This window comes from Castor canadensis, chromosome 4, assembly GCF_047511655.1.
Source record: "Castor canadensis chromosome 4, mCasCan1.hap1v2, whole genome shotgun sequence".
Lineage (NCBI taxonomy): Eukaryota > Metazoa > Chordata > Mammalia > Rodentia > Castoridae > Castor > Castor canadensis.
Genome location: NC_133389.1, coordinates 10,630,182 through 10,654,831, shown reverse-complemented (window position 1 = coordinate 10,654,831; position 24,650 = coordinate 10,630,182).

Below are 24,650 nucleotides of genomic sequence, written 5' to 3'. Positions count from 1 at the left end.
TCTTAAACATGTGCTCACAGGGGGTCCTCTATGAGGAGAAAAACATGTCCCCTGAAAATTTGCAATAATGAGCCTGTACCATATGAAAGTTTGGCATTTCAGTTTATACTGTGCTTGTAGCATTGGAAATCTCTTATTGAAAAATTAACATAAATCATGAATATAGTGTCATAATGGCTCCTGAATGGGATGGAGACCAAAGACTCCCCCAGTTTATGAAGTCTTAGCAACTATGAACTCTTAATCCAAAATTATAAACCCCAAGTGGAAAAAAATCCACCATGATAAAGAAACTAATCATGAATCAGAAGAACTAAGTTTTCAAGGAATTATTATATCAATACAAAAATAAAATTTAAATAATAAAAGCAATAAAAGCAAGAAATAAAATATATATATGAATATGTGTGTATATATATATATATATATATGGAACAAGAAGACTCATTTAAAATAAAATTTCTAGAAATGAAAAGAGCAAAAAGAAAAATTAAGTTATATGTGAAACTGCACATTACTTTCCCAACTTGTAAAGGTTTAAGTGTGGCTCCTTGGATGTGGGTGCTACTGATTTTTAAGAATGGAGTATACAGCAAGTCATCTTCTTACCTCACACCCAGCATCTATATGACACAGCACTCAGATAATAGAAAGCATATGGCAGCCACTTGTTCATTACAGTCTTGAAATCCCATGGGGTAAAAATTGACAAGTTCTCTATCTCTGGGTCTAAGAAATATTCCTTGATTAAGTTCTGCTTCTGAGTTTGTAAGTAAAAGCAGGATATAATAAAGAAAATGGCAAAGAACATTCAAGAGAGACACAAGCAGACCGGTTCTTCCAGTTGAGTGGCTTTCTCAGCTACCTTTAGCTACCTGCAAATTTGGGAGCTTGGAGATCTTTTGAACATTTAATTAATCTTGTTTGGTTTGTGGTTCAAGTTGGCAGTCCTTTTGCTTTCAAGTCTTTTAAAGTTACATGTATCAGTGTTTCTGGTTTGAGGAAGATGGACTAGACATGGTTTTTTTTTTCCTCCCTGCTTCAGACAACTAAAAATCACTGGACATTATATATTTTAAAAACATAATATTCCGAATGGCAGGGATAAGGCTAACTAGCTAGGGACATTGGGATTTGAGGAGTGACTGGAGCATGAGTTTCCTGGATTTCATTTTGCTTTGAGATAATCAGAACTTGGTGTTAATAAAGTTACTAACCCAGAACTCACACTCAAAACCCCTTAAAGGCACCGTCTTTTTCATATCCTTTCTCAAAGAACCATGAAGAAGGTAAAATATCAATATGATGAACTTTAGAAAATAACCAGTATTATAACAGGGAGGAGGACCAGAAGAGAAACAGACAGGCTGTGTTCTGATGAGACGGGGGAAGGGATGGCAAAGCAGGGATAAAACTTAAAGAACTAAAACATGAAGAAGGTCACATAGCCCTGGGAAAATGAAATAGCCAATGAAGTCACATACAGCCACAAGTGGGTTGAGCTTTGCTTTTTGCTTCTGTAACCTGCTTCCAAGTGTTTATAAGGGAGACCTCTTTGTTCTTGAAGCTCAGCCTTTGAACACAAGTCCTCTGGGTCTGTGTTGGCACAATAAAAAGTTGCTTCCTGCTAAACTTCCTCAGTGTCCAGAATCTCAACTAGAGATTCCCACAACACTATCTTTAACAATTTTCCACTGGAGATTCTGATCCCATTTTTTTTCACTTATGCAAAGATGGAGGGAATCAGGTTTTCACTTTACCTGAGTGAGAAAATTCATGGCTTCAGAAAAAGCAAAACAAAGGTCCAAGACATCCATTCCCGTCCTCCCCACTACCTGCATTACCATGGAAACCAAGTCAGGATGCAGGACTTTCTCTTCCTCCATTCTGCTGGAGGGTGGCAGTGAGGAAGCATGGAGAATTAGAATTTCCACAACGCTCCCAACAATAAGACATTCACACCAAGGCATGAGTGAGAGGCCAACTGAGAGCAGTAAGGCATCTTGATTCCCCCTGCCAACTAGCTGCAAAAGAGGTGGAACCCATCTTCTCAGACATCCCCGCCTAGAAATAACAAGAAGTGCCCCCTCAGCACCAACGAGGCAAAGTGAGAACCTGGGTTTCTACTCTCACCTGGCAGTAGAAATGTGGTAACCCCTGAGTCTCCTCCACACCTCCAGCTTTCAATCAGAAATCACTAGCATAACAGAAACCACAAAATCACAGTTTGAGTGAAAATGAATAATCAGTGCACAAATACAAAACTTATTATTTTCTCTATTGACACTGACACTGAGGTGACCAAGCTGTTAGACATATGTGACAGAGAGACAAAGTAACCACTAAAAAAAAAATCTTTCCCTGAGCAATTACAATACCATCTGAAACAAATGGGAAACATTTTGAAACTAACAAAGAAATAAAAAGTTTCAACAAAGAGCTAGAAGACATGAGGAATAACAAAATGAAAATGAAAATATAGAATTAAAATAAAAAATATTCAGTGGCTGTTTCTTTTCCAGTTAGGGTTTCTCAAGTAATGCCATTTGAGTCCACCAATATAATTAAATTCAAACCCTAATCTTTCTGCATGTAGTGTGGCATACCTGTAATCCCAGCCATAATAGAAGCATAGAATAGATAAGGGTCCCAGGCTTGCTTCAGTCAAGAATACAAGACCCTATCTGAAAAATAACCAAAGCAATAAAGGGACAGGTTATGACCCAAGTGGTACAGTACTATTTTTAAATTTAAATTCCTTTAAAATATATCAAAACAAAAACACCTAATAAGATACAAGTTTTGTTGGGAAAACATATCAAAAGTTAGACACTGTTATTTTCTCTCTCCTTTCAAAATAACAAATATTATGTCTTCTCTCACATGTTAGTTTTGCATTCCTTTGAGGCTTACATATTGAAAAGCAAATCATAGATTTCAGCATGAATAAAATCACAAGAAACATTTGTGACCTAGGTGCTGGTAGCTTGCACCTGTAATCCTAGCTACTGACAAGGCAGAGATCAGGAGGATCATGGTTCGAAGCCAGCCTGGCAAATAGCTACGAGACCCTAGCTCAGGAAACCCCATCACAAAAAACGGCTGGTGGAGTGGCTCAAGGTGCAGTCCCTCAGTTCAAGTCTCAGTGCTGAAGATAAATAAATAGACAAACAAACAAATAAATAAAAGAAACATTTGTGAGTCATCCATGTTACATTGTGCAGCCTTAGTTCCTTCACAGTACTGCTGGCTACTATTTTCCTCTATACCACACACTTACTTTTCTAGTAAGCTGTTGACGGACATTTGATGGCTAGTAAAGTTTAGTAATTAGAGTTTCTATAATATTTTGAAAATCACTGCCTTTCAGTGCATATGTTACTGGGCATATGACAAGAAGTTGAATTTCTTGGTATTAAGTTATGCAATATTCAGATTCCATAGATTCTGAAATGATATTTCCAAAGCGTTGGTGCCAAGTAACATATCCAAAACCAGTGTCTTGCCAAGTCACATACTGAGAGGTACTTGTTAGTCTTTTCAAGTTTAGCAATTTAGTTTACTGTGTAGTAATAGTTCATTGTGGATAATTTTCACTTTCTTAAGGACATATAGTGTAAGCACCTATTCATATGCTTTTCTCCTGATTATCTTCTTTTTGAAGTGCTATTATATCCTCTGGAAATTTAAAATTCTATCATGGACCATTTTTACTTGATTTGTAGAAGTTCTTCAAAAATTCTGGATGTAAGTCATTTGTCAGGTGTATAATCCTGTTCATATCACTTTTGGATGAATGTATGTTATTAATATTAAATAGCCTAATCTGTTATTCTCTTCATTATTATTAAGAAATTTTATGACCTCTATAAGAATTTTTTCTATAAGTACATGAAGATATTGCTTCATTTAACTGTAAGTTTTACAATTTATTTATATTCTTAAATCATGCCAAACTGAACCTGCTATTGGTTTTTGTGTATGGGGTAAAATAAGGATGAGTGTTCTCTTTTGTTCCCCCTATGGAGATACAATTAGCCAATTACTTTCCCCTCCTTACAGAGCTAAATTTACATAGAAACTTTTTGGTCTTGTATTCTCAGACATAAGAATGCATATACAATAAGAAGTGCTCTTCAGCTTAGGTCACATAACAAGGAAAAATATGGTGCAGCCCTCACCATAGCTCTAAGAAATTCATAGCAACCAACCAATGGTAGACAGCATGTTGCAGCAAAAACTAATTTATGCTACAAAAATCATTGTAGTAACCAGAGTTCTTCAAAGAATCAGATCCGTGTGTGTGTGTGTGTGTGTGTGTGTGTGTGTGTGTATTTGACCCATTATAAGGAATTGGCTTATGTGTCATGTGATTTCAGAGGTTGAAAAGTCCTGTGATCTGCTGCCTGCAAGCTAGATATCCAGGAAAGCTGAGGTGCAGTTCTGAGAGCAGAACCCATGATTTAAGTCCCAGTTGAGAATGAAGGGAGATTGATGACTTGGAGTAAGCAGTCAAGCAGAAAGAACAAATTTCCCCATCCTTTGCATTTTTGTCCTATTTAGGCCCTCAATAGATGAGATGGTACTCACCTACCTCACTAAGCACACAGATTCAGATGCTAATCTCATCCAAAGCACAATCACAGATACATGTAGAAATAGTGTTGAGTTCAGGTGCTCCATGTCTAAGTCAAATTTGACATATGAAATCAATGTGGGAAATTTAGATTGTCAGGCACCTGCATATGCACATATGTGCATATATATGTGTGTTTGTATATGTATATATATATGCATTTATTCTTACTGTTGCTCTTTTCTATACAGTTTCTAATCTCACTTAACAATCTTCTGTATTTAACAATTATACAGAACAAATTATTTTCATTAGGGTATTGGCAAAGTTTTGCTATTTTTTGTAATTCTGTCAGATACTGAACAACACAGTGTTAACTGTCTTCTATTTGAGATTTATTAAAATTTTAATTGTGGCCCAATAAAAGTTCAATAAGTAAAAAATATCCTTAAATTTTCTAAGAAATATTTTTGACACTTGGTTTCAATGCTATGTGACTATTCTGGCCTTGAATTTGAGATTCTTCTGCCTCCAACTCCTGATTGCTGGGATTACATGCATGCACCACTGTATCTAGCTCTAAATTCATTTGCTTATATTTGTGGGTGAAAAATTATTATAAATACGCACTGAAATCTACTAATGTAGATTAAGAATGTAACTCATTTCTTTAATTATTTTGCTTAATCTGTTGCTTTGAAAGTGACATAGAAATTTCTAAATCACAGTTCATCACTTTGCTTTGTGTATTTTATTTGTTGCTGCATATATATTTAATGCTAGTTTTAAGCACATATAATATCATTTTTTTATATTAGAATTCACAGTTTATAAATAAATTCCTCTGTTATATTAAACTCTGAAGGAATGTTTCCACTCCAATCATATCTATCATACAGCTCCTCTACTATACTTTTGTCCATCCCACTTTTTGATCGCTATGTAATTATGTTTATTTTGGTCTCTTATTTAATGCTGATGACTGGCTCTGTGTTATTTAACATATGTCTAACAAGATCCACCTTTAAAGAAAGAAATAGACTTCATTTGGTATACAAAAGCAGGAGATGAAAGTGAAATGTCCTGAGATTAGAAAATAGAAATTGAGATTAATCATATTCACTGATTATGTATTTGGTTGATAAGATTGCTGTAAAACATTCTTTAAAGGATGAGGCAAAGGGAAGGAAACAACAATCCATAGTGCCTTTGAGTACAAATGCCAACTTATTCTAATATGCTTAATATATGTATGACTAAATATATGTATGTATTTACAAAATACCGATTATGTACATGAAAATTTGGTAGATAAAATGAAGTCTTGATTCAATTTTACCTTACAAACAAATTTTTAATAAACATCCAGAATTTATAAATATATATGCTGTTCTACATACATGTAACCTAACTCAATTTTCTTTTTAATATTAATTATACTTAAGCCTGTTAAATGTAATTAGCAGGAAATTATAACTCAGAATTAAAACCATACTAGCATTTTTAATAAAATTAAGGTTATATTATTTAACAAAGTATAAATGTGTGTTCAATTTAAACAAAGTAATTTATACTGATATGCTAAGAAAATAGTGCAATGAACATATGAGAATTTTGTGCTTCATTACACAGTAAAATTATAACCATTCTAAACACATTTAAAGATATTTACAAAAGGTAACCTTGAAGAAAACACAGCACAATAAGCTTTCCTGAAGAATACAGTCAATAGTAGTCTGTTGGTTTCTCCATGCCATTTTGAATGCTTTGAAAGGTCAATTTTTCAGGCTCTCTATGAGATTTCCTAGACTAGTGTGTTTCACAGACCTTATGATATTTTTTCTTATCGAGCATGACTATGAAATCTAAATTGTCCTAAGGTATTTTGTCTCTGAATGAAGTTATTTATTGCAAGTACTTTTCTCTTTTGGACATCTCTCTACAGAAAAATATCTACCATACATGAATGATGGAAATAAACATTGCTTCCAGAAAAATAATTACAAGCCGAGTTTTAAATTTAAACATCAAGTTCGAGTTAAAAAAGGAAACAAACCTGGAATTGACCTTTAACATAAGGTTCAGCGTTTTCTAATAAAACTGAAACAAAAAACAATAGCTATTTTTAAATAATGTTTAGCAGCATTTTAGTGCAATGACATTTTTATTTAATAAAAGGAGATAATAAAAGAAGATATTAATGGAGTTATAGATTTTGAAAGGACATAAAGATTGCAATTAGTTTTTACTAAAAAAATTGTCGCATCTCAAAATGGAAAGATTAGATCAGCACTCTACAGTTGTTAATATCCTGCATCTCATAAAAGAAAAATGTCTCTTTATCCTCAATTGTTTAGGACTTGAGGAAATTATATATTTTAGAGTGAAAATTTTCATAATATGCAAAGCAAATATTTAATGATTATATGACAATCATTAAATTATTGCCAAATCATTGCTATCTAGTTACTATAAAATGGATAATTTAAGTAATATAATTTAATTAATTAAAACAAGTGCTTAAAATCATAATTATAGGTTCTAATCGTATGTCCTTAGAGAACACCAAAATATGAGTTTTCATTACAATCACATTTAAATTCACACAAGAGCTTTCACATTGAAAGTTAAGTCATTCTACATGTTTGCAAGATTGGTCTGGCTTCCCCTGAGCATCTGCCCTTCACCCTGATGAGTGCAGCACAAAAAGAATCTCTCCCTTTTTAGCAGGTCATTTGTCTCAGTTTTATGGATTAGCTTAGAGCAAGAATGCAGTTACTGTATTACTTAAATGTGGTTTATTTCCTGTCATATCATCTTTACTTCCCCTTGAAATCAGAGTTGTGGAAACTACGAGCTGAAGCCAGGGGAGATAGTGACAGTGTATGTGGCAAAAGAGCAACTTATTCATAAAGGGAAAAAAATGTTCTTTTGTCCTTCTGGAAGACACACTCTAATGTACTGTGGGAAATGCTAAGTAATGTATATTCTTACATCTTTTCCACAGAAAGCTTTGGAAAGGGATTGCCATCTTTATTCTTTCTGGTGTAAAGTTTCAAGCAGTAAGACAGGAAGATCTTGGTAAACAGTGTCTCCTACTCCCAACACACCTATCTCCAAACCAATGCACGCCTGCATGGTGCCACACAGACCTGGCCAGCTCAGGGGTGAGCTTCACCACTGTCCTCTCTGGGTCAAAGTTCAATTCACTTTGTCCAAGGTCCTACAGAACTTCCCTGCCAATATTAATCATACACCTTTTCCATATAATAGCTTAGAATTATCTCAGTATCCTTAACACAACGTCTATTTGGGAGGGTAGTAGTTTGCATGACACAGAAATGAAGAAATGAGTATAAACTAAGTCTGTACCAGAAGGTGACTAAACATGTTGGAACATGTAAGCTACTAGAAATGCATTTACCATGTTCACTGCATGACATCCCCACAAAAAACAGATCTAGGTAGCAATGTTAAAATATGTATGTTCTTTTTTGTTTCATTCTGCAATTTATAGTTAATGAAACATCAATACATTCCATCACTGTGTATTCGTTCTGCACTCACTCACTCACCACCACCCCCATTCTCTGTTTTTTCCACCTCTAAGACTCCATGGTTGCCCAGACAGTAAAGGCTTTCCCTGGATGTTCTTATTTCTCCTTTCTGTAGTGAGGAGACAACAGTGATGAACCTACCTCTGCTTGAAAAGCTAACTTTTGTCCTGCCAGTATTTCCCTCCTTCCTATGAGATCACTCGGTTCATTAAAAAAATTTTTTTTTCATTCATTTATTTATTTTTCCTTTATTGTTGTGCTGGGTGAGGGTACATTGTGGTATTTTAAAAGGTTTTTACAATGTATGAAACATATAATACTTGAATTCATTTCCTTTGCTGCTCCCCTTTATCCTCCATCACTTGATTCTTGGAACAGTTTTGACAGGCATCATTTTTGCATTTACACACATGTATACACAGTTTTTGCACCATATTCACCCTCCTTCTCCTTTTTCCCACTACCTCCTCCATCCCACTGGTGCCAAACCTTCCCCCTGGATAGGACCTGTTCTGCCTCTTGTTCTCTGATTTTGCAGAAGAAAAAAAAATAAGAAAGATAAGTAAGAAAAGATAAAAAGAAAAACAACATTTTTGCTTGTTTGAGATAAAAGTAGTCATACAGGGAGTTTCCTTGTGGTATTTTCATGTAGGCATGTATTATAACCCCAATTGGTTCATCTCCCATAATTATCTACATTCTACCTTAGTCCCTTTCTTATGGTGGTTTCAGCTGGTTTAAGGATTTTATGTTCATTCTTGTATAGAGAGTATGGTTCTTTTGCTAAATTGCCTTTGACAATTCCAAATTATGAAATTACTTTAAGCCTGGTATTTAGTTGTATATTTTTCCTCAATCATTACTTGTTCTCCCACAGAATGTAGAAGCTATGATTTAAAATTTTTTCTCCTTCTTAAAGAATATCCTAGTTATTTATTTAATTATTATAACTTGTAACTATGTATCAATTAAGTGTTTCAAAATCTCTCTCTCTCTCTCTTTCTCTCTCTCACTCTGTATGTATGTATGTGCGTATGTGTGTGTGTGTGTTCTTTTAACTGAGGTACTGGTTTGGGAAGGAATGTTATAGGAAAAAATATGTCAGACTCCTCACCCATGGGACTTTTCAAATCAAATTTTAAACTAATAAAATTGAGTTGCAAGCATTTTTGTGAGAAAATTCAGCATGAACTCATCAACTCAGGTTATCTTAAATACTTAAAAAAGGAGTACAAATGGCTTTATTAGAAGAACAGAAGAGATTTAAGGGTTCCCTATAATGAGTCCCATTAACTGCATCTGAACACCAGCTACTAAAAGTACTATTTCTCTATTGAGAATGGTACTCAAAATACTCAAAATGAGACTATTCCATTTTACTTTCTATTTTTCTCTAAAAATACCGTTTACCTATTCACATTCAGAATAGGATCCATGCTTCTAATAGAGAGTGTGACCCTTCTAAATCATTCATATGTTTTCATGAATGTCTCCCATCATTTTCTATCAACCAACCATTTATTTTTACTGAATGAAGACTTCCCATTACTATAGACATTTGACATCACTGTGTTAAACTGAAGAATTTACCCCACACATTTGGTGATGTCTTTGAAGTGATAACTACATATAAAATAGTATTTTCTTCTGCCTTTACTTTTATTAAGTGTGATTACAATCATTTCTTGAACCATATACCATATATAGAAGCTGTCAGTCAGTTTTAAGTTTTAATAGTTTTCCCATACTTGCTTTTGTAATTACATGGCTTAAAATCCCTTGACTCTAGGATTCCAGAAATCTGTGAACTGATTACTCTTTTTGAAAAAATTAAACCATTTTCCATCCTCATGGATGAATATAAATCCAGTGGTGCTCTAGTTTTAAAGCTCTCCTGACTTTTTTCTCCTTCCCTGTTATACTGCTTGCCTTTTCTTTTCCTGTTACAGGCCATTTTTTGAAAGGAGATGATTTCTTTTTCAGAAATATGTTCTTTGTTACCCAGGTACTGACTCTTTTTATCCTTCTGACTTTTCAATCTACATTCTTCCTTATCAAGTATTGTTCTAAATGATATTGTCATTCTTTACTGTAACTTTCATGTCTGGATATATTCCAGAATCACCCAGAAAACTGAAAGAAACATAGATAACTGGACAATACTCTAGAATGATCAGATAGAGGTCAGCAATCTCTATTTGTAGAAAGCCCAGCCAGTGACATCAAAAGTGACAGTCTTTCACAGTTCCAGGAACTGTAAGAAGGAATTAAAGTTAGTGAAGAAAGTTACTTTCCAGGGTATTGTTGATCTGAAGTTTGGAAGAAATCCAAAACATGTATATAACACACGATATTCAACAATCACTACTAGTGATAGTATATATTTAGAGCAATGTTTTTTTCTCATTTCCCCAGACTTTGTGCAACTACTTCTCAGCTCAAAAGAGATGTCTGTCACTCTCAGCTCCTCCCCTAGATAACCAACTTATCTAGGTTTAAAGCATATAATATTCAAACATCTCTGCATTAAACTTCTACAGCTAACCTCTATCCTCACTTGGCACCTTCTCAGATACTGGGCTGTCCTCTCTATTGAATTGCTGTCAGATTTGATATTCTAGTGTTGATATTGAGATTTTGGAGTTGGTTTCCCAATTTTTACATCATTCTCCTAAAAATTAATATTCTAGTAATGAAGACCTCATTCTCTTAACTTGATGGCAAAGCATTATTTTAAAACATTTGCTCTGGCTTGAAATTTCTTGTTTCCACATTCTGAGTCTTTGACCTAATATGTATCTAACTCCCCAATATCTGAATAAAGTTTAGGGCTTTTATTAGTTCTGCCAATTTCCATCCTCAAACCTTATTTCTAATAATGATTGGACTTTGTATAATGTTTCCATTATAAATGGCTCACCTCCCTGGGATTGAGTGTGTACTAAGTTGAGATCCCATCATCATTTTCAAGGTGTATTTGAAACACTGAATGTTTTCATTAGATTCTTACAATGAACACCATCTAAAACATTGCTGGTTTTGGTGAACTCTTAGGCATTCTACCTTACCTACGTGCAATAACTTTTGTTGTGAGTTAGCCATGCCATAAATACTGTCCTAGGCTAGAAGTTGATATTAGTGATATTCACTGTCTTTTCCTGAGAGTTAACTGTGATTCATTATTGACAACTGCAAATATATTAAGGAAAGTTGAAAGTAATATATATTATCTACACTGCAAATTGCTATGACTTTATCAATTTTCCCTGTAAATTGCACATATCCCTATGTGCTCCAAGCTAAATAATTTCTTACTCTACATTATGAAATACCTTATGGAATGCAAATTGAGTGATCGGATCAATGGCAATATAGAGTAACCTTTTATAAATCAAACTCATGTCCAAAAGAGAAAAGTATAATCCAAAGGTAGCAGGTGTAAATGACAACAATTTGTTGCCCCTCGAAATTGTTGATAAAACTCTTGCTTAGTTAGCAATACATATCTCATTTTTAATAGGCAATGATAGCAACAGATACACACTGTGATAATATAGGGTTTAAGCTGCAAATAACTTTTTAAGGGGTTATATGACTGCACAGCTAATGACTTCGATATCTTGATTGCAGTGTACTTCACATGCATATATTCATTTTTATCTAGAATTTAAAAGAACACTGGTTTAAGCAATTATATCACTCATAAAAGAATTTTAAATGCATTTTTGCTAAAGTCACTAAGGCAAATTAGCTTGCTGTTCAGCAACAAAGATTTAATACTTAATGAAATAACAGATGGCAGGCAATCATTTCAAAGAAGAAGGTCATGACTAATACCATAAAGATAATTGATTGCATGGATCTGAGCCTTTGCTACTGTCATGGAAAATATTAATCATTCTCAAATTTCTATAAAATTTATTTTGTATTATGGTTCTATGCTGCATTATACAGCTGATAGAAACTGATCAAGTAAACAGAAATTTTGTGTGAATAAGACATCTTTAAATCCATGGCTCAGAGCTACAGTAGAATGTAGAGGAAGGCCAGATGTAACATTACCCAAGCAAGATTTTTCTTGACTGGCTATACATACATCTTTGCGTGATAATGCCATTCTTAAACATCATGTTTATTTCTAATATTACAGAAAAACAGTGGCATGCTGCTGATTACATAGATTTCTTTTGAAATATTTACCTTTGAGCTTGTATTGAACCATTGTATAGAAATTTGTGTCGGGGACATGAACTATTTCAATGAATTAGAATATGGTATATATATATTCATGTGTGTATTATCTATCTATCTGATACTTAAACACTTATCATGATACAACATATGGTAAGAAGAAGTACTAAGAATAAAGATTTCCTGACTCCATTTCCCAGAGTTTTTCCTGTATTCTTACCAGGTTGATCCCTTGGATATCTGAGAACTGGAGAACATATGGATTAGATCATTCTATACATTATGAATTGCAAAAGCTAAACTGATTTGGAAAAGGAGTACGTAAATGAGAAAAATGTAGGATCCTATATGTTAGTAAAATATAGAACCTCAGGAGTTCAAGAAGAATCTCATAAATCCAACCCCCAAAGCCACTCTGTGTGCACACTTTCTGCCTGAGGACCCTAGGCAGATACTTATTGAAGTGAAGGAGTGGTGTTATATTGAAGAGGAATAGCTTTACAAGCATCCTGGATGATTTCTTGAGGTCATACAATGGACAGGTTGTATAAAATTATCATTTAAGAGCAAAGATAGATATTAGTAAGTGCTAGTAAATATTAGTAAAGCTAGATATTAGTAAAGCTAGATATTTTTGACATTAGTAAATGTCAAAAAGTTGCTCCAAATGAAGTTGGCAGCCATCCAACTTAATCTAAAGACCACATATTGCAGGGAGGCTCTGAATCAGAAATACATGAAATAAGAGAATTTCACCAATTAATGTATGGCCCAATATAAAGCAGAAAGCAAAGGTGAAGGACTAAAGCAAAACAATTCAGGTCACCATCAGAGGCAATCAAGTGAAAGCAATTTATTTAAACAGAGTCTCTCATGAGTGCTCAGCCCATTAAATGTCTAGGATTTATTTTTTGCATTAGTACTTTCATAGTTATTCTTCATATCTTCCTTTTGATATCTTTTCAGCTATTCATTACTATTGTTTATCAATGTGATTCTTCTTTACTAATTACCACACTGCTTGATGTTAAGTTTATTTATAGACAGGTAAAAATTAAACAGTTATTGAAATTTAAAGTGATTTTAAGTCTTAAATTTTTCATTTTGTTAACAGTGACTAAAGGTAAAGTATGCTCACCTACCGTTCCTCAAACAGTTGCTTCTTTATCAATTCAGTCACACTCTGTGTTTAGTACAAGAGCTCCCCACTCCACTTCCATGATTACATTTTAATTTTAAATTTTCCTTTCTAAGTAATTAAGAAAGTAAAGGTATAAACATATAGTGGTTTTAAAAAATCAATGAGTAAGCCTATAAATGCAGAAACTAATAGCAAAGATCATGCAGAAAACCATCTTTTCACTGTTTGATGCTGTCTGTGCATTTCAGTGTAATAGCCTTAAATGTCAATTACACTCTTCTGAAGGTTTGCTGCTTTCAGAAGTCAATGAATTCCTTTTCTAAGTCTAATTTTTTAAGTGATAAACTGATAAATGTTCAGTGCACTATTCTGCCTTGTGTGGGCTATCTTTATGCAGAATACAATATTTAGTGAGAGATCAATAATTTAGGGTGCACTTTCTTTTACTTCCTTCATTAATGAGTATGGGTGTCTCTCAAGTCACTGATACCACTACCAGAGCATCCATCATCAATCACTCAGCCAACAACAGTCTCTTGGGATCTTGCTTCATGTTCAGCACTACTTCACCTTTAACACTGAAACAAACACAAAAACATATAAAACCATTAAATAGTATTATATTCTTGTGAGAAGAGTGATCAACATAGTAAAGTCATTGGGGTGTAATGTGTTTGGATTGTAAGCATCAGGAAATTTTGAAATTTTGATCTGTCTTAAATAAGCTGCTTACTTAAAGTTCTCAATTAATATGATCAAGCTTGTTGCTTATCTTTAAAGATTAAAATAATAAGAAACATGCTAAATGTTAAGGTAATAATTATTATGTTTTATTGATATAAATATGTAAAGGCCATTGATCGGGGAGAGAAAAATGCAGATCCTATATCTTAGCCTATGACTTAGAAATTTTATTATTGTAATCATGGATCCTGCCTTGACTCCTTTGATTCCCAATAGCCCCAACTCTTAAGCAGAGTAGTTGATATTTGATATATCACCTATGATTCTATGCATATCTGTGACTGCTTAATGATATCTTATTGACATTAAGGACTTTAGGTGGCAGTGTGTGTGTGTACATATTACAATTTCCTTTGAGTTTCTAACCACACTTTGGACTTATCTCCATCTTACCTTGAGTTGTAAGCCACAGTGGCCTGACTTCAGAGAATCCCAATATACCAGGTCTAGCCATTTGCCCCAGAAAACAAATGAAAAATATAATGGTAAAGTATGAAATAACTCTACACAATATAGAGTCACCAGAAAGCAGAGGACCTAGTGTCTTCAACCCTGTCTTGAGTGGGGGGCAGCTAAAGAGAGTTCCCAGGTTATATAGGGAAGTGGGGAAATAAGAATAGTCTTTTGATCTTGGTCGAACTACTGTCTAGTTGAACATTATCTCAGGATGGGCATGAAAAGCTTGTGGGTAATGGCAAAAAAGTTACTGCTGACTGTGGAAGAGGGAATGGTTTTCAATTGTCATAGTTTTTCTTATTAATCAGATCTGTTCTTCCTGGCACCCAAGATGACTATAGGAGAGAATGATTCAGAGAAAAGGACAAGTCAGATAGGCAGAATGGAATTAATTCCTTTAGATTTAAGATAATGACTATAGAGATTCTAGGCACTTTGCCTTGCTCTGGAACAGGATATTGTAAAAGGTAATGGTTGGCAGTCTGTTGATTACCGTATTGTCCCTGCAAGTTGTGAAAATACCTTGTTGTCTTGATGCCTTCCATCTTGAAACAGGAAGATTAGCAGCTTTATGTAATCATTCCTTAAATAATTAATGTGTCTATATGCAGAGCTGAGCAAAATTTTACCCAAAGTTTAAGTTAGCAAAAGGGAAAGATGAAAAATGATGACAGATATGCCAATTTTTTTTATTATTGTACTGAGTGGGGGTACACTGTAGCACTTACAAAAGTTCTTACAATGTATCAAATATATCATGGTTGAATTCACCCCCTCCACTGCTGTCCTTCATTCTCCCTTCCCCGATCCCAGGAACACTTTCAACAGGTATCATTTTTGCATATGCCAAGTTTTTATCCTGCTTGTAGTTGCCTCTCTGGTATTTGGAGTCCCACGTGAAGAATCAGTGCTCTGTAGCAAAAGCATCTCTAAGTCCCATTTCCTCCAGAGTGTTGCTCATATGAACACATGAATGTGTTTTATTTCATTTCTAGGCTGTTCTTGAACTTGCAGTCTATTCACAGTTATGGCTTCAGGGGAGAATCCCTGTTCACTGTGTTAGTTGCTGAGAGGTAGAAGAAATCCCTTGTGGCTATTTTGATTCTGTGTCTATTCAACATCAATTTTCAAGGTAGCTTCTGCATCTCAAATGTTCTTTATTTCTGTGTTCTACCTTGTTTTTTACTGCCCATGAGGCTGGGCATCAGTGGCTCATGCTTGTAAATCCTAGCTACCTGACAGGCTATGTTTGGGAGGATCATGGTTCTAGGCCACTTCTGGCAAATAGTTCATGAGACCCCATGTCAACAGAAACAAGCTAGGCAAAGACCATGCATCTGTCATCCCAGACAAGGCAGGAAACATAAAGCAAGAGGATCATGATCCAGGCTGCGTTTGACAAAAAGCAAGACCTTACCTCCAGAATAAGCATGGCAAAAGAGACCTGGAAACTTGGCTCAAGTAGCAAGACACCTTCAAGCACAAAACCTTGAGTTGGAACCCTAGTATAGCCAAAAAGCATATGCTCATGAGGACACAGGTTTTTAATTACTATTATTATGATGCATTCTAACACTTATTCTTCTATTCTCTATCTCACAACTGAACACAAAGCAAGAAGGAATGACTCCAGTGTTTCTCCCTCTCTCTCTTTCTATCTCTGCCTCTCAATTTATGTTGATGTAGTAGTAGTCATCATAAAAGAAGCAACAGATCAAAGTGACTAAAGGAGTGAAATTACAAATCCCAAATTGCCAATTTCTCTTCTGGGGTTTATATTATTTTCAAAAAAGGTCATTAGAAGCCTGTGATAATGTTTGTTTTTACTTAGTGTGGGGTTCACTAAACCATCAATGCTTTTTCCCTTCTTTGACTTCCTATAGATTATATTAATTTCTTCCATCATTTATTTACAAAGGTTTTAAAAAAATCTTCAGTGACAAAGATTTAGTGTATATGATTAATGAAAGAGGTCACAATCAATGACCTTTAATTGAAAGGTGTTCCTTTAAATTTTGTTTGCTTAAATTATAGCTGTTTAATCTGGTATTAGACTTGTGTCTATTTGATGCATCAATGGAGTAAAACCTTGCAGTTTGTCTACAGAAAACATCAATATTTATGTTGCTCATGAGGTTTCCAGAGTTATAAATGATAGAAATAACAAGAAAGTAAACACTGTTATGTAGCTAAATGGTTGTGTTTTAAAAACAAAATGCTTTTCATTAATACTCTTTTTTCCAAATGCTCCTAGCATCTATATTTTGATTCATGTAATATTAATGTTCATTTTATTACTTGTGTAACTAATTGTTAATTACTCCTTCTAACTTGTTAATAATGAGCATTTATTAATAGATGTGAAGATTTAATAAGCATTTTATTTGTATTTTTCATTTAACTTTCATAGTATCCCTATAGGACATATGCTATTATTCTCACCTTGTAGTATTGATTATATGTGATCGACAATAGTTAGACAACCTGAAAAATGATTACAAAATAGTAAGAGAATTATCTTGCACCTAACAGATATCTCTCTTCTCTACCAATCTCCACTTACACAGTCACCTAAAATCAAGTGACTGAGAGAGAGAACTAGAAGGTGATGGTTTGCAAAAGTTGACCATAAGTGTCCTTTTTTTTCTTCTTTCCTTTCCTCCTTCCTTCCATGGTTTTGATGGTAAATAAATTTTATTAATAAATTAAATTATTAAACTGACATGTTAATTACTGCTCCAACAATTTGTATTTTGTAAGTAATTTTCTTACCTTATAAAAATAACATTAAAAGAACAATTTCCATGAAAATAAATGGTTACTTCTCATAGTCTCCAGTCTTCATCTGTGTTTTGCTTTCACAATGATCCATTTTGCTATTTTTAAGATTATGTTTGTTTGTTTTCATGATGAAATTTGAAGAAAAACATTTGATTTGATTGGCCAGTTATTGGATTATAAGTGTTCACAGAATGAACCGTTATCACATGGCTATAGACTATGTGGTCGGAAATACTTTCCAGAAATTAGCCTGCTGTATGGTTCTGGTATATTCTCCACGAGCTTATCTAAGACTCAGTGTATTAGGCTAATAGAAGCAATTTTATGAGCAAATATGCAAACTAAACAGATTCAAAAGAGAAAGTATGATAAATCAATCTCAAATAGAGTCAGCAGACTTATAAATAAGCATATAATCAGATATGCTTCTAGGAATCTGTAACCGATTTCCTTCCTTTAGATTGCAATCTTTATTGAGAATTAATATCTAAACGTCAGGCAGATACTGCTGCCAACAACAATGAAGCTGGCATTGCTTTCAGTTCCACATCCATGATATGATTCATTAAGCATACTTCATTTTACCATCAGATTCTCTAATGTGTCTCTGAGCACATCTCATAATTTTTGAAAGATATTATGAACTAATTTGTGTCATGGAAATCATAATTTCCATGCATATTAAGAAAGATGATGCATTTTTATGACTATGTGTACTGGTCTAAAGCATCTCTATAATGGGATTTTCCCTGTTCCCAATTTTGTTTTGCATATGTTAAGAGAATGATGACTGGATGCCAACTTCCAACATTTTCTTTGAATGAAAAGTATCTAACTGCACAAATATGAGCCACCTTGATATCTCAATAGAAAATCTGTTCAACTTAGTAGAGAAATTAAAAAGCATTTCATCCTCACTCTACTTATTATGAAAGACATAGTGTTATGAGATATGGAAATGAAATGTTAAAGGTTAAAAGCATATTTTAAATATTAGAAACTCACAAGTATGCTATAAAAATGAAAGAAAACTTTCTATATATCACATTAAGATTACTAGTATTTAGATATGATCTCACAATCCAGATAAGACCTACTTACTGTAGGTCTTACATACTACTCATATATGTAGTGATTTACCCCAAAATCAGAATTGTTATTTCTTTATTATGTATATTAATACATAATTATACATACTTATGGAATACAATGTAATCATTTCATACATGTATATAATGTGTAATGATAGAATCAGAGTAAGTAGCATTTTTGATTCATTAAAAATTTATTCTTCTTAAAATATGTCATAAATTATTATAAACTACAGTCACCTACATGGTGCCTTTATTTTTAACTTTTTGAGGAATTTTCCATATGGAATGAACTGATTTACATTCCCAGCAACAGTGTGTAAAAATTCCCATCCTCTCTATTCTCCACAGCATTTGTTACTTTTGCCTGTCTGATAATAACTATTCTTATTAGAATAAGATGACTTGAAGTTCCCTGGTGATTAATGATGTTGAGCATTTTTGCATAAATTTATTGGCTATTTGTATATGTTATTATAAGATATGGTTAGTCAGATCATTTGTCTATTTTAAAATCATATTATTTGTTTCTTTGATGTTGAATATTGAATTCCTTATCTACTGTGGATATTAATCCCTTGTCATATTAATAGTTTTCAAATATTTCCTCCAAATCTTCACCCTGTTGATTATTTTCTTGGCTATATAGAAGCTTCTTACTTTGATAAAGTTTCACTTTTCTATTTTTGCTTTGTTTTCCTGCACTTTTGAGGTTTTATCTAAAAATCACTCCCAATATTAATTTCTTCCAGACTTTTTTATGCTTCCTTTTAGTAGTTTCATTGTTTGAAGTCTTATATTTACATTTTTGATCAAGTTTTAGTTGATTATTGTTTATAGTAAGAGACAGTAGTATGTTTCATTCTTCTGCATATGGACATCCAGTTTTCTAGCACTATTTTATTGAAGAGACTGTCCTTTCTCTGATGTGTATTTTTGTCATCTTTGTTGAAACTTAGCTGAATATAGCTGTGTGATTATTTTGGTTCTCTATTGTATTCCTTGTGTCTATCAGAACTCATATTTCAAATTAGATACTTCATTTTACTGACAACCTTAAAATTATATTAATGTTTAGACGGGAAATGTTAAACTGCTCAGGTCAAAAATTACTTGTGAACCTGTCAAAACTTTCAACTCCTCCCCTTTAGAATTTACCAGACCCTTTGAAAACCACTGCCTTGGTTATTTTCTCTTAAATTCAGGTGAGACTAGAGACCAAACTCAATATAAAAGCTCTAAGTCATCAAAGTCACAAGGTTTCATGTGAAATTTAGCATAGTCCAATTTTAATTTTGCTTTAAGCAGTCAATTGGTTATCCTGGTATGGTATCAGTGTTTTTTGTTGGATTGCTGTTTACCCAATAAATATAACTATTGCTTATAGTAAGCAGAAGAATCTGCTACCAGACCATGAGAAGTATTACTAACCAAGTTTAACAGAAAGTAATCGGAGGTAAGAACAATGTCATGCTCTGCCACCCCCAGTATCATGGTAGGCAATAACAGACTTAGAAATTTTTGTTTATCTAGCATCTTCCTTTCACATCCAAACCATCTCTGTTTTGTAATAAAATGCAAATACATGAACTATTCTTATGTTATCCCAATGGAAAACACTCTATGAAATGTAGGAAGCAGATGCATGCCATTTTTAGAATGAGATGGGGAATATTTTGGGAATGGAATTTATTAGAATGGAATGGAAATTATTAGAAAATTATCCTCCATTGGGATAGATCAGTTTTCAATTTAATAATTTTTTTTTGTATTTTGTCATAAACAATTATTTTAAAGCAAAATTATATAAAATATTGCTGAAAAATATTTACTGTTTTCAAAATAGTTTGTTTAATTTTACTCATTTAAGTATAAAACAAAAGTGGAGGAAGCAAAAATCACAAATAGTAGTAGTGCTTCCTAAGGAAAAAAAATGACAATTGTTTTTCAAACAAAAAATGTCTAAGACACACTATTCACATTTTGTTACCTTTTGGTATATAAATTTCATTAGATTTTTGTTTTCCATTGTTATACATAGTGGTTTTCTGGAAATATCTAGGCACTGCGAGTCTTCATTATTTATCCTTAGATTTTTCATCTAGGCACAGATATTATTTCTAGTGTTCCTGAAGACAGACTGTGCTCATGAGTTCTACACTCATTTGTTAATAGCATATCAGGGAACTTGCCAGTAAAACCCCTTTGAATTGCTATGCCAATACTGGTCTTCCCAGCGTTAGGTTTTCTGTGGACTGAATGTGAAGAGTTGGTTAACACCACCTTCGGATCAGTTGAGTTCATATTCAGGATAAAGGCTGTTACAGTGTTTGTGAGACAATAAACTGTGGAAAAGGAGGATGGGTACTTTTTAACACACTTAAACTTTGAATGAGTCTTTCCTCAGTCTACTGCAGGCAAAAAGCAGATATAGCTGATATCCACAGAGCATTTGCAGGTTTCCTCACTGCCCATTTTATAGTAAGACTATGCAGGTCTGATAATCACAATTCTTTTATCAACAAGCAGTGTGAGTGTGGGCATAAGAGTCACTCTCTACATTAGTGTCTCATTGATAAATGGAAAAAAAAAAAAGGATGACATTGCAAGGTTTCCTCCAGACTGTAAGGTAGAAAGATTTGTTTATCAGAAGTTATTTTCTCCCCATCTCTTCCAAACTGGTCCTCATAACCTAGAATCCTAATAAACTTCCAAAAGTTGGAAGAATGAATAAAATCATGAAGAGTTTATGTCAAAGAGAGGTATGATGACATGTTCTTCTGCTTTGGTGTGAGGAGGTGGCAATAATGGATATAAATAACATTTCAGAGTTTTTAACCACCAACTGATCACAATTGATTTTGATTCCTCTCTTAATCTCTGAATCACTGACCAGATTTGAGTCTGATGCAAAAATTAGTCATGATTCTATAACCAAAAACAAATACTAACATTAGAAAATAAACCTGAAAGATAAACATATATATAGCATATTAGGTTATCCCTATAAATTCAATATGATTAATATAGTAGAATGACATTAAAAGGATGAATTAAGTCCTCGGAGAAGAAGTCTCTGTCATTTTACAAAAGACCCCCGAATCCAAGATGAAACCCTTATGCTTTTATTCATCAAATTTTAGCAATTAAACTAAATAAAGTCTTTGTAGTTTTCAGCTTGTATTCTATAAAAGACTAAGCTCTGACTATGAGCATTAAATGTGTTTAAATTTTAAAGATGAAATAAGAAAATGAGAAGATACAAAAGTATGTTATTTGCAGAGAGGAGGAGAAGATGGGAATTCAGAGGCAACTAAAAAGCTGAGATAAGATGGAAAACTTGGTTGAGTGTTGTAAGAGAGTGAAAAAATAAAAGGGGGGAAGATAAAAGGTATGAAGTAATGAAATCCAATGAATTACAAAAAGTGCTAAAGGCAAAGTAAATCATCAGTGAACTATGAGCTATTCATAACTTATTTCCCTTTGCTCTGAAGTGGATTATCTTGCAGGGTCATTTTTTTTATGCATTTTATCTTCTCAGTTTTCAATATACCCATGCAGTTCTTCTAATTATCATGTCTCCAATGAACATTCACAGGTATGCAGGTGTTAGATTCCTGACCAACTGCAGTTCAGTTACTTCACTTACCTATCCACATACAAGTGCAGAACAAATATTATGGTTGCCATTTTGTAATGCATTTACTCCTATCTATAGGTTCTGCATCAGTGGATTTAACTAACCATACATCAAAAATACTCACCAAGAAAATCATGTCTGTATTTAACTGGTATGGATTTTTTATTGTCATTATTTCTTTAAACAATAGCAACTATCTATATAACATTTACATTGAATTAAATATTATAAATAATCAATAGATATTTTAAAGTTAATGGGAAATTTTGCATAGGTTATTAACAAATACTATGCTATTTCAAATAAGAGACAGACATCCATGGATTTTGGTATCCAAAGGGGGACCTGGAATCAATCCCCTGTAGACATAGAAGGGTGATTGCATATAAAAAAGTGAAACAGTATATGAAACTCAATAGACCCAACAATAAATGCTTAAATGGGTGATTTAATGAATAAATAAAGCACATTTACATGACAATTGTGTAGACATAGCAAAATTAAAAGTAAGACTCTTCAGATTGGCTATTCGTGCCTTTTTATAACTTTATGTAAACATGTTATTAAGGAATGCTGAAATAAATTACCTGCATTTATCACTCATCCATGATTCCATTATTCTAGAGCTATTGGAATGCAGCCATGCTTATTTGTTTAATCATTGTCTGCAGGATGGGTACTTTCACACTCACTCATTCAGTAATTGAGATTATCAAATGGCCTGCACAGTCTAAAGGATTTACTATCTGATCCTTTACAGAAAGTGTTTGCTGCCATTTTAGTCTTGCTATCACAGTCTTTCTGGCTGCCACTTTGACTGGTCACCATGTTTAGGTAGATTCAGGTGAGGAAAATGCCAAGGGACTTTTACTATGCACCAGCACTTATCCTTTATTGGTAGTTTCTTTGGGCTAGATAGTCTTTAAAGCACTCAACAATAATTGTTAAGAATATTATAGTTTACTCATTATAATAATGACATAAATATGATTATTGAGATTTTGTAGTTATAACAGCTAGAGAGAATTTGTAGCTCTCTGTGCACACAAGGGTTTTGATGTCAGGAATGAAACCCAAGTAACCTGACTTTCAAATTTTAAGAGATGTGGTGTCCTCATTTTCTTTATCCTACCATCTTTGAAACTAGCAGCCAGGACTAAGAAACAAAGAAAATATAAGTTGTCTTTATGCAAAGTAGTACATAGGTTAAAGATCAGGCTGCTGTGACTAAGATGACCTCAAATGAAACGACTCATCAAACAGCTTACTTTATGTACAGCCTCAATTCTCCTGACTGTCCCAGAGAAGAAGTGTAGCTAGATGGGGCACTCTTTTCTACTGCCCTTCAGAGAATAAGAATTATTTCCATCTCATTGCTTTTCTGTTTCCAAGCTCAGGCTTTTCTTGTCTTAGCTTAGGGTGCTGTAATGAAGTCTCATTCTCACGGTTCTGCACGATGGAAATCCAGTGTCGTGGTGCCAGCATGGTCATGTCCTGGTGTTGGCCTTCTTGCAGTTTCAGATGGTATCAGCTGAATTTGACTTCCCATTGTATGCAGAAAGAGCCCATTGCCCCCTCTGGCTTATTCTCTTTTTCTCTTTCTTTTTTGTAGGTAAGAGAGTTTGAACTCAGGGCCTCACACTTGGTAGGCAGGCATTCTACCACTTGAGTCAAAATGCTGGCCTTTTTGTTGTTGGGTATTTTTCTATATAGGGTCTCTTAACTATTTATCTAGGCTGGCTTTAAACTGCGGTCCTCCTCATCTCTGCCTCCTGAGTAGCCACCAGTGCCCAGCTCCCCTCCTCTTTCTGTAAGAGCATCAAATCCACTTATGAGTGACCCATCCTCATGACCTAATCACATCCGAAAGACCCCCTCCAAATGCCATCATATTGGGAATTAGGCTTCAACCTACACATTTGTAGAGGGGGTCATAAGCATTCACTTTGCAGCATATCTACACAGCACAATTCGAATCATGGCCATGTCTTTCTCCCAGTCTGCAGAGTTTGAACCAGATATGCAATCGCACACATCTCCTGTTTCCAAGTCATCTTTAGAAAGGCCCCGTGCCCACTTCTTCACATGCCTCACCTCACATAGGTGAGGACCTACTTGAAGGAAAATTTAGGCATTTGGCATTCACCTACCTGCAAAGGTATCCAACTAAATGGCCATGCGCCCAGTCACATCTCAGTAGCTATGGGAAAGGTATGAATTTTTGGTTAGTAAACAGCAATTTTCATTAAGACAAAAGAGTAAAATTTTATCATGTAATGATTCTCATGGGCTAACTGATAAAGATTTCACTTTATAATTCAGTTACTCCTTAGTAGGCAAATTTAATTATAGTAAGCAAGGGAGAGAAAGAAAAATGGACTATTTGATTTTACCTTAAACAGCATCAGAATGCACAGACCCCCTTCCCTCATGCCACCTCCATAGACCATCCTTATGCATCCATTGTTCTATA